This window comes from Protopterus annectens, chromosome 4.part1 (genome assembly GCF_019279795.1).
Source record: "Protopterus annectens isolate FY-2018-M chromosome 4.part1, PAN1.0, whole genome shotgun sequence".
Lineage (NCBI taxonomy): Eukaryota > Metazoa > Chordata > Ceratodontiformes > Protopteridae > Protopterus > Protopterus annectens.
Window position 1 is genome coordinate 485,902,137 of NC_056734.1, and position 15,971 is coordinate 485,918,107.

The 15,971-nt window shown below is 46.9% G+C and overlaps 1 protein-coding gene across 1 annotated transcript in view; it reads left to right on the forward strand.

Annotated features, from left to right (window-relative positions):
* ATP13A3 (ATPase 13A3) overlaps positions 1–15,971 on the forward strand; it is a 2,707,264-nt gene that overhangs the window by 471,402 nt on the left and 2,219,891 nt on the right. The gene's annotated exons all lie outside the window — the stretch shown is intronic.

The following is a 15,971-nucleotide window of genomic DNA, read 5'->3' on the forward strand; positions in this document are numbered from 1 at the left end:
AGCATGCATGCATCTGGGTTGACTCCGAGATTTTTGGAGCTGTTTTTGCCCTTAGGTGCATTGGCCGCAGGCAACTTGACTATGATGTTTAATTCTGAGCTGAGCTGGATCGAAGCTGAGGAACGTTCCTTCTTTGGCCTCCACCGGTCCAAGAGAGTCTTCCTTGGCACTGCTTTTGGCATTGGCTTTTGAAGCTTTTGAGCAGGTTCCAACCAGATCGAGAGATGAGGTATCTCATACCCACTTGGTACTGTCTTGACCTCCTTTGGATCTTGTTTTGTTTCCACTCATCTTACCAGAGTGGAACAGACATCCTCTTTAAGCCTCATGGGCTCTCACTTGGTAAGTTCCCCTCCAGTTCAGAACCTTCTTTGGAACCTCTCACAGGAGAAGGTCACAAGAAATTCACTTGAAGGGAGAGGCATCATGACTTCTCATAGGAGTCCGTCACTGAGGATATCAACTTTGAGGAAGAGGAGGGATCCCCAAGGTCCCTTCTGGAAGATGTCTCCTCCTGAGACGTTCTTGAATTGATGGAACAGAGAGAGAGATTTGTCCCACCAAATTTCCCTTCCTGGTGGTGTCTTTGTTACTTGAGGCTTTCAGGTCTGGCTAATCTGTCTCCTTAATAGCCAACCTGCCGATGAACTCATTGACTTGATATCGCAGAGAGCTTGGAAGGATCCCGATGTGGTGGAACCGATTCCCAGGAAACCCGATAAAATATTGGTAGCCCTCATGAACATGTCCCATTGGAGTAGTGGTCCCCTGGTAGATGCCATGTTGTTTGCAGCAGCCACTGAAAAGGAGCTATCTCAAGATAGCAGCTCAGTCCATCCCCCTTACATTGGCCAGGTTTGGAAAATGGATGTGCTTTTCATCAACGTTTCCTCGTCGTACGCTGAACTGTCTCACTCATATGACTCTTTTCCAGAGAGATCTGACTAAGGAACTCTCCAAATCCCTCTCAGGTAACCTGTCTACTAGCATACAAAAAGTTGCAGAGTTGCAGTTATCTACTCTTCAGTCAATGTTCAATGTGTCTATGTGTCTGCTTTCCAGTATAGCTGGATGCATCTTGAGAGGAGCAGGGAGTGGCATTGCTATTCACCAACATGCCTGAATGTGTCTGTTCGATTTTGTGGACAGTTTCAAGATGGCTTTCTTCAATGCTGCTTTTGATGGGTCAACCCTTTTTGGGCCATAGGTCAAGGATACACTCACCAGAAGCAAGCAGGACATAAGACTTGGCTATTCAGTTTTCCATCCTCCAAGGACTTTTTCCTGGAACCAGAAGGGTAAAAAAAACTTGTTTTTTAAAGTCCCAGGGTTTTGCGCTAGCCACTTCTGTGGACAACCCCGGCAGAAGGGGGAATAGCTTCAGTGGTGTTTGAGGTGGACCACAGAATCAATGATGTCCTTTTATTCCTATGTTGCAGTATTCTAGTTGTGGGATTTCCTGCCCTCAGCCGACTTGTATGTCCGCTCCTATACAAAAGATTCAGCTTGGCTGTTGCAGTGTGCGTGGGACGTCAGACGTAAGTCCATAAACCAGGGGCCTTAAATGTGACGTCTGCACGCACATTCCTCAGAACTTTTCAGCTGCAGACCGACGTGTAGTGTGATCGCTCCTTCTCAGGCGTCTCATCTGAAAGCTATGTAACCTGTTGGGTTTCTGGTTTCATTATATAGACGATAGTTATTGCTTAGGCTTGGTTGTTGTAGCAATTTTTAGCTGATGTCAGGTAAGGGAAAATGCCAGTGCAGGCACCAGATACCCCATAAAGATACCCATGATAGGTGTGTTTTTTGCTGAGGCCAGGAGCACAAGCAATTCTGCCTGATCTATTTGTCAGTCTTTTGTGCCGAAGACCCTTCTCAGCTGTCTGGCCACATTAAACCTATACCTAGAAAATAAGTGCCTTAAGTGGTTAGCCCTAAGAATGGATCCCCCATCGGAGGCCGTACCTGAACCTCCGTTTATGAAGGCCAAAATTCCTAGGACTTCCTCGCCTGCCGTTTCGTTACCAGATGCCCCACCAGCTGCTGATTTAGGAGTTGAGGGGCGCCCGGTGGATCCACCGACTTCAACGACTACCTTTGGGGAAGCCGTTGTTCAGCCGATGACCAGCACGTCCACAGAGCCTACCCAGACACCGACTTATGTCATTGTCGAGGGGGAACCAGAGTCTGTGGTACCTCCGACTGGGATCCAGACTTTGGAAATGGTGGCATCAAAACCTGACTCCAGGTCAGTTCCTGCTTCCACCCCGGCCCAGAGGAAACCGAAAACCAAGCATGCCGCCTCCTCTGCAGAAGGACTACCAGATTGGCAGTCCTTCATGTCTTCCCTCATGCAGGCCTTTATGGCCCTTACGCCTTCAGCCTCAACAGCCACTACTTTTCCATTACTCAGCCCTAAGCCTGCCTCAGCCTCTTACATCCCACCCACAACCTCTCAGGTTAGGGAGGAAGAGCATGGTTCTTCCTTTTCTTCCTCAGAGGATTCTTTTTCATATACCTCCCAGATTGCATCCCCCCAGGAGTATTATTCTCCTGATGAGGAATTTGTTGAAGGGGATTCTCCCCCTGAGGATATTACCTTTGGTGAGGCCATCACCAAGATGAAAGATTATTTCAAATGGGATACTTCCCAAATGACTGATACCCAAAAGAGAGGTACTTTGGGCTCCTGCAGGTAGAATCCCCCCTCCCCTTCAGCTGGTTCAGCCCCCGGTTCTGCCTGCTTACTTGGATGCCTTTAATTCAGCTTCTAAGGCCTCTGATTCACAGCCACATATGCCCCCCAAGTGCCCTGACTGCTTCTACAAGGTGCCAGAGGAGTAAAAATTCTTATTTAAACCACCCTTGGCAGACCCAGCAGTGATTGCCATCTCCCCTGATAAGCAGTCCAGACTGCTTCCTTCCGCCTCTTTCCTACCTACTGATAAGGATAGCAAATCTATAGATAGGATTGGCAAGAAGGTATATACCTCCTTCACTTTGGATTTCAGAGCCATTAATTATCAAACCTACATGACTAAGCATGCTCTGGATGTGGTGTCTCAGATCTCCACCATGCTGGCTTCTATCCCTGATAGCCCCATTAAGGCTGACATCTCTTCAAAACTGTTCCTGGCTCAGCAAGTAGCCATGCACTTGATTTAATGCAGCTGTGATGCTGCAGAAGCATCTGCCCGCTCTGCAGCATCTGCTTCTGTCATCAGGAGATACTCCTGACTGAGACTTCAGAATCTCCAAGAAGACTTCAAATGCAAGATCTTGGATCTCCCACTGGATCACAATTACCTTTTTGGGAAACAGTCTGCAGATCTATTCAAGAATCTGCAAGAAAAAATCAAGGGATTGCAGGACATTGAACATCTGCTGGTGTCTCCCTTTCCCAAGTATTATAGAAAGTACCCTGCTAAGACCACCTTTGTAAGGCGTAATCCTCCACAGATGGGTGCTTCCTCTTCCAGGTCTAGAAGAGGGACAAGAAGACTTACCAACTCCAGACCTAATGCACCACCTCCTCAGCCCAGACAATCTTTTCAGGACAGAGGAGGTCTCAATAATGCGGGACTGCCTGGCTCAAATGCCACTCAATGCACGTGTTCCCCATTGCCTCCCCATCTGGCAAATCATCACCATGGACCAATGGGTATCATCAATTATCCGAAAAGGATACTTTCTGTCCTGGAAAGAAAAAACACCCAGGAAGGACAATCCCATATCCACCCAAAAAACAACTACAACTCCTCCCACAGGTTTTGGCAGACCTTCTAAAGCTAGGCACCGTAGAACATGTCCCCCCAAGACAGGAAGGAAAGGGATTCTACTCCCGTCTCTTCCTGGTTCCCAAAAAAGACAGCCCCTGGAGACCCATCTTGGACCTCTCCTTTCTAAACCCTCACCTTCAGGTACCCACTTTCAAAATGCTGTCACTTCCCACCCTGCTACCTCTTATTCCAGCCAAGGCCTTTATGGCCACCCTGGACTTAAAAGAGGCCTTACCTACACATACTCATCAGGACTTCCCACAGAAGATTCCTAAGTTTCTCTGGACCTTCCTCTCATTTTCAATTTGCTGCTTTGTCCTTTGGTTTGTCCACTGTCCCTGAGTGTTTACAAACTGCCTAGCCCCAGCCATTGCCTTTTGCAGGACTCAAGTAATCCAGATTTACCCCTATCTGGATGACATTCTAATACCGGCAGAGTCAAAAGATACCCTCTCAAAGCATCTGCACTTCACCATATCCCTTCTACAAAAGCTAGGATTCACCATCAACCTCCCAAAGTCCTCATTGAACCCAGACCAGGACAACATTTTTCTAGGGTACAGAATCAGAATGGACAAAATGAAGGCCTTTCTCCCACAGGACAAGGTACTATCCCTGACTTCCCACTTCATGGAGATCCTATACTCTCAGAAGGTAACTACAAGGCAGTTCCTTCATCTCCTGGGCTTAATGGCAGCAACCACCCCTATGGTACCACTGGCCAGAATGCACATGCGCAAGCTACAGTGGTACTTCAAAAACATTTGGTCCCAGCACCTGAATCACCTACAACAGGTTACTCCCCTTCTTCCCTGTCTAAACACAGAAATCAGCTGGTGGATCCAGCAAGTCCAGCTGAACCCCAGACTTCCACTACTACCTCCCACCCCAACCCAAATAATGCACAGGTTTCAGGCAAACTGCCACTCTACTCTACAGGCCAAACACATCAATATCAGAGAAATGACCGCAGTCTTCCTAGCTCTAAAGACCGTTACCCTTCCACTTTTCCAGGGGTACTTCTGATCGTGACAGACAACACCACTGTAATGTGGTACCTCAGAAGCAGGGAGAAACAAAGGCTTAACTGTGCAGACTAACCCTGAGGCTATGGGACCTAGCCTCTCGCCTCAACCTGTCCTCTGCAGGCAAGTTACATCCCCTTGCAAGACAATAAGCAAGCAGATCTCCTAAGCAGGACATCCTCTCCACAACACGAATGGATGAGGATGCTGGACAGGACTGTCTTCCTAGATATAGTCTACTGATGGGGCACACCACAAATGCATCTGTTCATCTCCCCCTAGAACAGGCAGCTGCAGACCTTCTGCTCAAAGACCTACTCCCTCCTAGTTTGGAGAGTAGACGCTTTCAACATCCCTTAGGAGGGGAAGTTTCTTTATGCCCCCCCCCCAATGATTCAGAAAATCCTCCTGAAAATTAGGAAGGACAAACCAAAAATGTTGTTAGGGACTCCCTACTGGCCGCATGGTTCCCCCTACTTCACAATCTAGCCAAGGGCAATCAGTACAAGTTACCCTACAATATGGACCTCCTGACACAAGAAAAAGGAACTCTCCTCCACCCACACTTGCAGATGTTATCCCTGACACTGTGGGTGATAAACTTTTAATCCCTTTCAGACACCACTACTCAGAGGACATGCTTTCAGTCCTGTGGAAGGCCAGGAAACCTACAACAAGAATATCTTACCTAGCTAAATGGGAGAGATTTACTAAGTGGTGTCTGGACACGGGCAAGGACTCTTTCATGGTTAATACACCTCTGGTTCTTGTGTGTCAGTTGATTAAGAGTGGACTTTCCTACTCCTCAGTGAAAGTACACCTATCTGCTATTTCAGCCTGCTTGCCTCTTGATCCACCTTTGCTAGCTAGACTTGACGTGAAACTGTTCCTTAAAGGAGTGCTACACGTCAGACCCCCATAGAAACCTATCCCTCCCCCCTTGGGACCTTAACTACATCCTCAAAATAACGTACCCAACGTTCTTTTGAACTGCAACTGTCCTTTCTTCCCTACAAATTTCTACATGGAAAACAGTCCTTCTGGTTGCTGTCACTTCAGCCAGAAGGGTTTCAGAGTTACAAAACTTGATGTCCGGTCCCCCCTACACTACCTTCCACAAGGACAGGGTCACCTTGAGAACTAATCCCTCCTTTAAGCTCAAGGTGGTCAGTGATTTGTCTCTTAACCAATTCATCCACTTACCCACCTTCTTTCCTTCTCCAACTAATGAAGGACAGAGGATACTGCACTCCCTGGATGTGCACAGACAATTGAGATTTTACCTGGACAAAACCAAATCCATTAGGAAATCGCAGCAGCTCTTTATTTCCTTCCACCCCAGGGCTCTGGGCAAGGCACTCTCCAAACAAACCATTGCATCCTGGATCAGGGAAGCCATTTGTCTATGCTACTCCCTTCACAGAAAAAGCCCCCCAGTGGGAGTAAAGGCACATTCCACAAGAGCAGTGGCCACCTGCAAGGCTTTCATAAAAGGTCTGGACACGGCATCCATTATGGAAGCAGCCACATGGTCCACTATTCACACCTTTACCAAACATTACAAATTGGACCAAGTCTCCAGAGCTCATGCAAGGTTCGCCAGGGCTATCCTACAGGGCTGTGTAGAATCCTCATCAGCATCCACCACCCTATCATCCATCTGAGCTGTAGTACTCTCGCACAACTAGAATACTACAAAATAGGAATAGAAGGACCTAGAATAGTTGTGTAAAATCTTACCATAACCATAAGATGTCCTTCTCTTCCATGTTGCAATATTCCTTCCCACACACCATTACCCCCTCTTCATTCTCCTTCATCCCCAGCTGGAACCCGGACCTATATTTGCTGCAAAAGGACCCCAGGGTCACATACCTGACACTTCAGGCTTTCCCACCTGCTGGGCCTCCTTCTCTACCTGCTGGCCTTCAAGTTCTGAGAAATGTGTATGCAGGCATCACATTTAAGGCACCTGGTTTATGGCCTTAAGTCTGATGTCCATGCAAGCTGTAACAGCCAAGCTGAAGCTTTTGTATAAAAGCCAACGTACGAGTCGCCTGAGGGCAGGAAATCCCACAACTAGAATACTGCAACATGGAAGAAAAGGACATCTATGGTTATGGTACGATTTTACACAACTATTCTTTTTTGAGGTACCTTTACCAAGAAACCTTTTTAGTGCTCCTGTATGGTCGTCTGACTGCCGCACTGTGGAGGCATTCAGGGTGCTTATCGCTGCACTCTCATTCCTGGCTAGTCACACACAAGATTCTTGGGTGCAGAAGATAACCAAAAGCTATATTATTCTATTTGCTTTAAACAAAAAGAGAATTCCTGGCATTCCACTCTTAGAGGGAATTAGCAGCAGCAGAAATATTAAAGCTGATAGAAAGCAAATCATGTTGGAGGTCCCTCCAAACCAGCAAGGATCTGAAGTATGTTCAAGATCCTCTTTGGTTCAGCAAAAGGCTGGAGACCTCAGGCCCATTTTGGATCAGTCACCTAAATCAGTTTGTGAAACAAAGTTCCAGATGGTCACGGTTCAGTCCATTCTACCTCTTCTGAGGAAGGACATCTGGATGTACTCAATAGATCTTCAAGATGCCTGCTACCATATAGAGATCACGAGGCAGTCCAGGAGATATCTCCATTTACAGGTGATAGACGGTCTCTTCCATTTGGCTTTACCACAGCCCCCAGGATGTTCACCAAATGCGTGGCAGTAGTGGCATGAAGGGTGCTGAGTGTCCCCCTATTTAGACAACCAGTTCCTAACCGCATCCTCCAAGGATTCACTTATCTAGTGTAGAGACTTCTTGCTCCAGTTAGCTCCATACTTGAAAATTATTATAAACCTAAGCAAAATCCAGCGGACATCTACACAGACAATAGAGTTCATAGGGTGCCACCTGGATACAACTTCCCAAATTTCTAGACTTTCTCATCAAGAGTTCTAGCTCCCCATCAACAAGCCTCCAAGGATCTTTCTTCTTCAACTTCTCCAGCAAGGCTAATTCTCAGTCTAGTGGGATCAGTGGCTGCTTCAGTCACACTGGTGCCTCAGCTAAGATTTTACATGAGAGTTCTGCAGTGGACCCTGTCTGTCCAGTGGTCAGTGATGCATCAACCCCTTCAATTCCCCATATAATTCACTTCAATAAACAAGAGAGACGTTTTTTGGTGGTTGACCTTTCATATTTCCACCACTGACAGCCACTGTGACCATGGGTGCCTCCCTTATTTGGTGAGGGCATTTTGAAGAGAAGATGGTTTAGTGCTCAAAGTAGTGGACAGAGGACAGACTTCGCATTAATGTCTTGGAGATGAAGGTAGTCCTCCTTGCAGTGCGAACATTCAAGGACTCCCTCCCCTAGGGTGTGATATCTATCCAGATAGACAACACCGCAGTGGTCTCGTATATCAGAAAGCAAGGGAGACCCCACTCATACCTCTTATGCCAGGAAAGTATGAAAGTGTGTCAGTGGGCAATGTCTTCTCAATGCCTTCTTGTGGCAGTGCACGTCCCGAGGCATTCCTATGTCTTGGTGGACAGACTTCTACCTCATGAGTAGTCCTTCAACCAGTCAGTGGCAACTTTGATTTTCAGTCACTGGACCCAACCATGCTGCAGTCTTTTCGCATCTGATTTGAACACCAAGTGCAAAGGCTTTTGCCCTGATCCCACTAGGACAGTCACCAAGGTTTCTCTCATCCTCAGTTGGCACCTAGGTCCGTTGTACGTATTTCCACCCTTTCCGCTCATAACCACATTTCTACAGAAAGTCATAAAGTATAAGGCAACAGTGATTTATTTTCATTGCCCCCTTCTGGCCTCGACAGGCCTGGTTCCTCTCCCTCTGGCCTCGTATGAAATACCTTCCCTAGGTGCTAGACCCAGTTACAGACCTTCTGTCTCACCTGTCCATCCAGCCTTACTGGCACTTGAAAGTCCTGAAATTAATCGTATAGTTCCGCCAATTCCATTGATGGCCTGGGATGCCAGACTCTCTGAATCGTTTTTTTCACATTTTATCTTTATCACAGAAACTCAACATGAGCAAAGATTACAAAAGCAAATTAAAAAGATTTGCTGTCTGGGCTTCCTTCAAAGGCTTAGATATTTTTTCAGCATATTTACAAGGTTCATCTAGCAGCCATATTGAACTTCCATGTGGGAGATAACAAAAATTGTATTACTTCATTGAAAATTTCTAAGGCATTCTTAATAGTAGCTTTTCTAATCTGATATTTTGCCATTATACTTTGGGTCTAACAGCGCCTACTGTTAAACCAGTAGCTTCAGCAGAACTAAAATTTTTGTCTTGGAATACTTTACTAGTGGCCATCACATCAGCTAGCAGAAACCCTAAATTACAAGCCTTATCTTGCAAACCTCCCTACTTGGATTTTTCATAAGGATAGGGCATCTGTTTAGACCAGTCCCCTCTTTCTTCCTAAAGTGGAGTCAGAAGCACTCTTTAACCAGGAATTTAACCGACTAGTTTTCTTTCCAAATATTCTAACAAAGGGGAATATACTTTATATGTGATGGATGTTCACTTTAAGTTGAGATTTTTACCTGCATCATACCAAGGACACTATAAAAACAGACCCGCTTTATCTTTCTTTCAAAAAGACCAAATTGGGCTACTGAATTTCTAAAGTTTCTTTACCCAAGTGGCTCTCTGATTGTATTACTTTTGTGTCTAAAGAAAAGAGATTGGCACTACCACATAAACCTAAGGCTCATTCAACCAGGGTGGTGGCAGCCTGCAAATCTTTCTTTGCTAGAGTGCCGGGAAACAAGAGTTGTGCAATGGGTGTTTGGTCTGCTGTTCAGACCTTTGTATCTCATTACAAGCTGGACATGAATTGTAGATCCCATGCATCCTTTGGCTCCACCATTCTTCAGATATCCTTCCACAAAGTCCACCTGGGGTTATTAGTAGTAGTGAACTCTGTCTCATCTGTTGGGCTGGATGGAAAAAAACATCCAATACAAAAGTTATGTACTTGTAACACTAGATTCATGTTGTCTTCTTTCTTCTAGCTCAGCTTTCCCTCCCTCCATCTCCCCTTACCTAAATTGTTATTTAGTAGATCTGGATTGATCGAATGGACCTGACCAGGGCCCTGTCATGTATTCAGCCTTGAGGGTGACTCCTCATACTTCTCTTATTTGGTATGTTATTCCAAGTTTTGTGATCTCTTTGATGAAGTTCTAGGTATATAGGGACAAACTAGATCTGTGGGATAGGAGGGAATTATAGGTAGGGAAGGAGCCTGAGTCCTGTATCCAAGAGGATGAAAAAAGGCATCAAGCTTTGACCCAATCGGATCAGATAAATAGTCTGTTGAGCTGGACAGAAGGACAGCATGTACCTAGCATTATGATTGTTTTCATTTTTTGTTCTATAGATTCTGTAAATCACTAAATCTGTACTTGTTCTTTTATGCAGTCTACAACTGCATGCAATGTTAAGTTGTCATTCTCGCCTTCATTCTTGCTGGATGGGTTCGGAGCCGATCCTCTGCTCCGACTCTGCCTATACTATAGCTCGAGAGCTATTTTTACCGGCTCGAGGCAGCCCTATATCCCACAATACCATGCGCTAACTCCCCAGATGTCGTTTGCCGCTTTGCTGCGAGGTTGCCTTTTCTACCAGCTCAGGTCAGTAAAGGATTTTTTCAACAAGTTTCTAATTTTTTGAGGTAGTTTATTAGGTTTTTTTTTCCCTACTTTTGTTCCCTATCGATGTTATACTTAATAGTGTTTATTTCGTAAGCCCTACCCACCCCTATAGGTAACTTTTATAATCAGGCCTACAGGCTTTAGTTTTTCTGTTTACTCACCTCTGTGTGTGTGTGTGCGTGTGTGTGTGTGTGCGTGTGTGTGTGTGTGTGTGTGTGTGTGTGTGTGTGTGTGTGTGTGTGTGTGTGTGTGTGTGTTGTTTTTTTTAGTCAGCCCCCCCATCTCCCCCTTGTGTGTAAGTGAGTGAGTGTGTGTGCTGATTGAGTGACTGTCTTAGGGCAATGTCCAAAGATGTTAAGGTCTCGGGATTCAAGAAGTGTGACTCGTGCTGTCAAAATGTCTCTGACAGACGGTCACACTTCTTGTGTCTATTGCTTGGGGCTTTTACACCTGCAGGACTCTTGTTCCGTTTGTCACAGATTTAGTTCAAGAGTCCTGCAGGAAAGGCGTAACAAACTTATTCTAAGGGGCTTGTTAAAGCCTGATGATTCCCCGTCCAAGTCTGGCTCGGGGAAGTCATCAAAAACCGCCAAACCCTCGGCTCCAGCTTCTGAGCCGAGGGCTGGTGTTGTCGAGATGGCTCCGACCTCGGTTCCGGCTGGCTCCGAGGCGAGCAAAGTGGGTTCCGCTTCAAAACCATCATCGGAGCCGACCCCAGTATGCAAGCACTCTAGGTCCCCTTCTTTAGAGTCCATTAGATCAGCTCCGAGGTCCCCCCTCCTATCGGAGCAGAGTCATAGGACTCATTCATCGAGGTCTTCCAGGCTCTCCGATCACGACATCGAGAGGGTGGTCAGTAGACTCATAAAATCTCAGGCGCTGGCCCAAATGCTTCAGAGCCCATCTCACCAGACTGTGGCTCCGTCGATACAGTTATCCATTCCTCCTCCGACTCATCTCTCGAGTTCGGAGCCGGAGTTCGTCGGAACAGTGACCTTGCCCACGTCGGAGCCGATACCCCCTCCTTCGGCTCCGGTGTCGTCGGCTACGACCTCTTTATTGGTTCCGTCCATGGAGAGGTCCGGGCGCTGGGACTCCATTGTCAGCTCCGAGGGGCGAGTGGCATCGGACCCTTGTCCGACCCCGCTCTCCCTCTCGGAGCTTCGGCTCTGGTTAGTTTGGCCCCGACATCATTCTTGGAGCCTTCTCTGTCGGTTCCGGGGGCAGTTCCGGCCTCTTCGGAGCCGGGGCTACCTTTGGTGTCTGATGGCGGAGCCTTCGAGGTGATCAGGCGTGTGCTGGACCCAGTGTCCACTCCAAGGTTAAGTTCTGCGGCTCCTCCTTCTGTAGTGCCTGTTATGGTCTCTGGCCACCCTCCTATACCCGACAGCAGAGATCCAAAGCGTAAGGTACCCACTTTGGGTGTCTCCTCCTCTTCCGAGGGTTCCCCTGAAGTTTCAGGGGAACCCCCTAGGAAAAGAAAGTGCAAGAGGAAGCACATAGACTCCCCCGAGTCTGTCACATCGGACACCGACTTGAATGAGTCGGAGGGTTCCCCCAGATCCTCCTCTGACGATGTCTCCTTTTCAGACATCCTGGAGATCCTAAGACAGAGGGGAAATTGGTCCACTCTCAAACCTCCCGAGGACGAGTCGGTTTACCTTGATGCCTTTGGATCTCGCCCTTCCACCTCCTGGGTGTCTCCCCCTTTCGACCCACTAATGGAGGTAGTGGCTAGAAAGGCGTGAGCAGCTCCTGATTCAATGGAACCTACCCCTAGGAGGCCTTCTAAATTTATTCCTGCTCCAGATGACAAATCCTTTCTCACCAAAGGTGTTTCAGTTGATGCTATGGTGGTAGCAGCAGCCACTAAGAAGGTATTAGCTGATCCTTCTGTACCTGTTCATCCTCCTAACAAAGAGTCCAGGACCATGGAAAGGTACAGCAAGCGGACCTTTGCTTCAGCGACATTTTCTATGCGATCGCTGAACTATTTATGTCATTTCACCCGCTTTCAAAGAGACTTGCTCACAGAGCTGGGTGAAATGGTACAGGATCCTTCTGTTGCGGGGTTTAACGACAAAATAAACTCTCAGCTGGCTACCCTAAACTCCATTGTTAACTCCTCCATGCGGCTAATCTCTTATGCAGCCGATGGAGCGAGTAGGGCCGCTGGCACAGGCGTTGCGTTGAGATGCCACGCTTGGATGCGACTCTAACTTTGCCAACCCCTTCAAGGCGTCCTTCACCAACACCCTCTTTGATGGTTTGGAATTGTTTGGGCCTCAGGTGAAGAATACCCTCACCAGATGCAAGCAAGATGGTAAGACTCTCTCTGCCGTTGGAGTCAGTTTTTCCACGCCTTCTAGACCTTATCCTAAAGGACAGAGGGGTGGAAAGATGTGGTTCTGTAAACTACAGGGAGTCGCGCCTGCCGCACATGGTGAATTTCCCCCTAGAGGCAGAGGGGGGAATAATAACAGACGCCGCCCCAGGGGCAGAGGGGGTCCACAAAACCAGGGTTCCAGGGAATCTTTCCCTGACCAACCCTCTCAGCATCCCTGAGAAGCTGCCCGACTGTCCGCCTTCGGAGGCAGTCGGGGGAAGATTATCTCTGTACCCGGAAGCCTGGCAATCCATCACTCAAGACACATGGGTACAGAAGAACATATCCGAGGGTTACAAAATTCCTTTCACTTTCCCTCCAGTACAACCGCCAAAACCCCTACCAGACGTACCACCCGCACAAAGAGGTCAGGCTCAGCTAGAAATAAAAAAGCTGTTAAACAAGAGTCATCCAGGCAGTCCCAGCAGATCAGCTAGGATCCAGAATCTACTCTAGATTCTTTTTGGTACCAAAAACGACAGGAGATTGGAGACCCATTTTGGACCTCAGCAGGTTAAACAACTATGTATTAAAGACAAAATTTCGGATGGTAACACTGCAGTCCATTCTACCCTTTTTGGGCAGAGACAACTGGATGTGCTCGTTAGACCTCCAGGACGCGTACTACCACATAAAAATACACAGGCGCTCCAGGAGGTTTCTCCGCTTCCGGCTGGGAGTCAGTCATTTTCAGTTCAGGGCCCTGCCCTTTGGTCTCACCAGAGACCCCCGGGTGTTCGCCAAATGTTTGGCAGTGGTCACGGCTCACCTGAGACAAAAAGGATTCCAGGTGTTTCCATACTTAGACGACTGGCTCATTTCCGCTACCACCAAACAGGATCTCATAATGGCCAGGGATTATACTATCCATCTTTGCAACAGCCTGGGTATTTCTATAAATTTTGCAAAGTCCTCCTTGTCGCCTTGTCAATGTATAAACTTTATAGGTGCCGTATTAAACACCACAGAAATGTCTGAAACATTACCACCTCAGAGAGTGACAGACATAAGGTGGAATGTTCAGCTTCTGTTTCAGCCTAGAAGAGTCCAAGTCAAGCTAGTATTGAAAGTGTTGGGCCTCATGGCAGCGGCGATTCTTCTACTTCCATTAGGCGATTCTTCTACTTCCATTAGCCCGCTTCCACATGAGACTCCTTCAGTGGATGCTGTTTTCTCAGTGGTCCTTTCAGCAGCTGCCAATGTCCCACAACATTTTGATAACACCATCTTGCAAGAAACATCTCTCCTGGTGGATGGTTTCCCCTCAACTTTTTCAGGGCAGACCCTTTGTTCTCCCCCCTCCAGTTGCCACTGTCACAACGGATGCCTCCCTGATCGGGTGGGGGGGGGGCATTATCAGGGCAGGATGGTCCAGGGCACTTGGCAACAGTCAGAATGCCACCTGCACGTAAATGTCCTGGAGATGAGGGCGGTGCTTTTGACATTCCAGGCCCTTCAGAGCTCTCTTCCCACGGGGACTATAGCAATTCAAACGGACAATATGTCTGTGGTGTGGTACATAAACAAACAAGCGGGGCGGAACAAGGTCCTACCCCCTCTGTCGCGAAGCACTCAGACTTTGGCAATGGGCGATTTCATCTCAATGGTTTCTGATAGCAACGCACATCCCCGGGAAGTCCAACGTCATAGCAGACAGATTGAGCAGAACTATCCTCATGCCTCACGAGTGGTCTCTAAATCAAGCGGTAGTAGACAGAATTTTTCGGAAGTGGGGCCAGCCTTGCTGCGACTTTTTCGCAACTCCTCAAAACAGCAAGTGCCTCGACTTCTTCACACTTTTTCCTCTACCAGGCCAGCCCCTCAGAGACGCTCTTGTTCATGTTTGGCCCCGGGGTCTTCTTTATGCCTTTCCTCCCTTTCCATTGATCCCGCAACTAATTCAGAAAGCAACCACATTGAGATCCAAAATGATCCTCATTGCCCCGTTTTGGCCTCGACAAGTTTGGTTCCCGTTCCTGCACAAATACCTACTGGAACAGCCTTGGCATCTGGAACCCCTTCCGGATCTGTTGACCCACCTCACGGGCAAGCTGCATCAGTCTCTACATTCCATCAACCTCACAGCTTGGTTGCTCCACTTCCAGCCATAGCCAGGCTTCTCCTTATTTCTCCTCCTGTTCGTGATATCATTCTGGCTTCCCATAAGTCCAATACTAGGAAGACTTATGCGAGTAAATGGAAGCGTTTTTCACACTGTGCACAAACTAGATCCTTAGATCCTTTCCATGCACCCATTCATGAGGTTCTAGCTTGGGTTCATGTCTGTAGTGTTTATTTTATTTTACATTTGTTTACTGGGAAGGTCCATCTGGATCAAGGTCCCATTTTCAGCAGAGGCTAGGGGAGAAAAGCTCCAAAAAGAAATTTGCAAATAACCATATGTAACAGTAACATAACCATATTTAAAACAGTAACATTCCAAGTAGCTACAGTATTTTAACAGGCAGAGAAAAAGTTACACCATATAGGTTCCTAGCCTTTAATAATTGTGAGTGGGGCTGTTTGGTTTGTAGCAGTATAAGAGAGCTTGGACTATTGGATCCTTAATAGCCAGCAAGTCACATATTGCCCCAAAGGCAACATTTTTTTTCTTTTTTTCTTAGTTTGGAACCTCTGAAATTTTTCTAGTTGCTTGGTAAGTACCAGCAGGACTAAGACCACGCTTCTTACAAGGAGGAAGACTTCCATCCAGCTGGGTACACCAAAACAAATGTTTATTTATTGAAGTTTGATAATTTGACACTAGATTTGTTAACACTGACTGTTTTAGACATAAGTCAGTGATTTGCATTCCTGGCAAGCCACACTTATCAGTTGAAGAGATGAGAGGAAGATGAATGTCAAATGTTAGGAAATCAGAAATTTAGGATAGATGGTTCTATAGTTGCTCTGCAAAGTTTTCTTTCTTTAATCTATAGATGCTGTTGCAATTTGTGTCTCTAATTTGTATATGGAATAAACCTTAGAGAGTTATCCTGCATGCCATGCTGCTGTTTATTTTGCTTGCCTCTCTGTATCTGTAACAGTTCCACATTTATCAGTGTGTATGTATACTTTGCTTGCAA